Raw genomic sequence first — 279 nt, 5'->3', positions numbered from 1 at the left:
GAATAATATTCGTATCCGACTGATAGCATTACGGAAGAGACGAGAGCGCGTGCGAGTGTGTGTATCTGTGTGTGTTTTTCTTTACTTCTCAGAAACGAAGATCTCACTGCATTTGTTAAAATCCCATTAAAAGCTCATTGTATAAAGTGTGGTGTTCAGTGATGCAATGTTTAACTGGTATTGTGTAATTTTTTATTAAATATTTGTAGGCGAAAGATATACATATGTGATGTGCATAAGGCCACTCTTCCTTTTCTTATGCAGCCATTGTGCTTAAGC

The sequence above is a fragment of the Penaeus monodon genome, chromosome 19 (genome assembly GCF_015228065.2).
Source record: "Penaeus monodon isolate SGIC_2016 chromosome 19, NSTDA_Pmon_1, whole genome shotgun sequence".
NCBI classification, from domain to species: Eukaryota; Metazoa; Arthropoda; class Malacostraca; order Decapoda; family Penaeidae; genus Penaeus; species Penaeus monodon.
The sequence above is the reverse complement of the archived record's forward strand: the minus strand, read 5'-3'. Positions refer to the sequence as shown.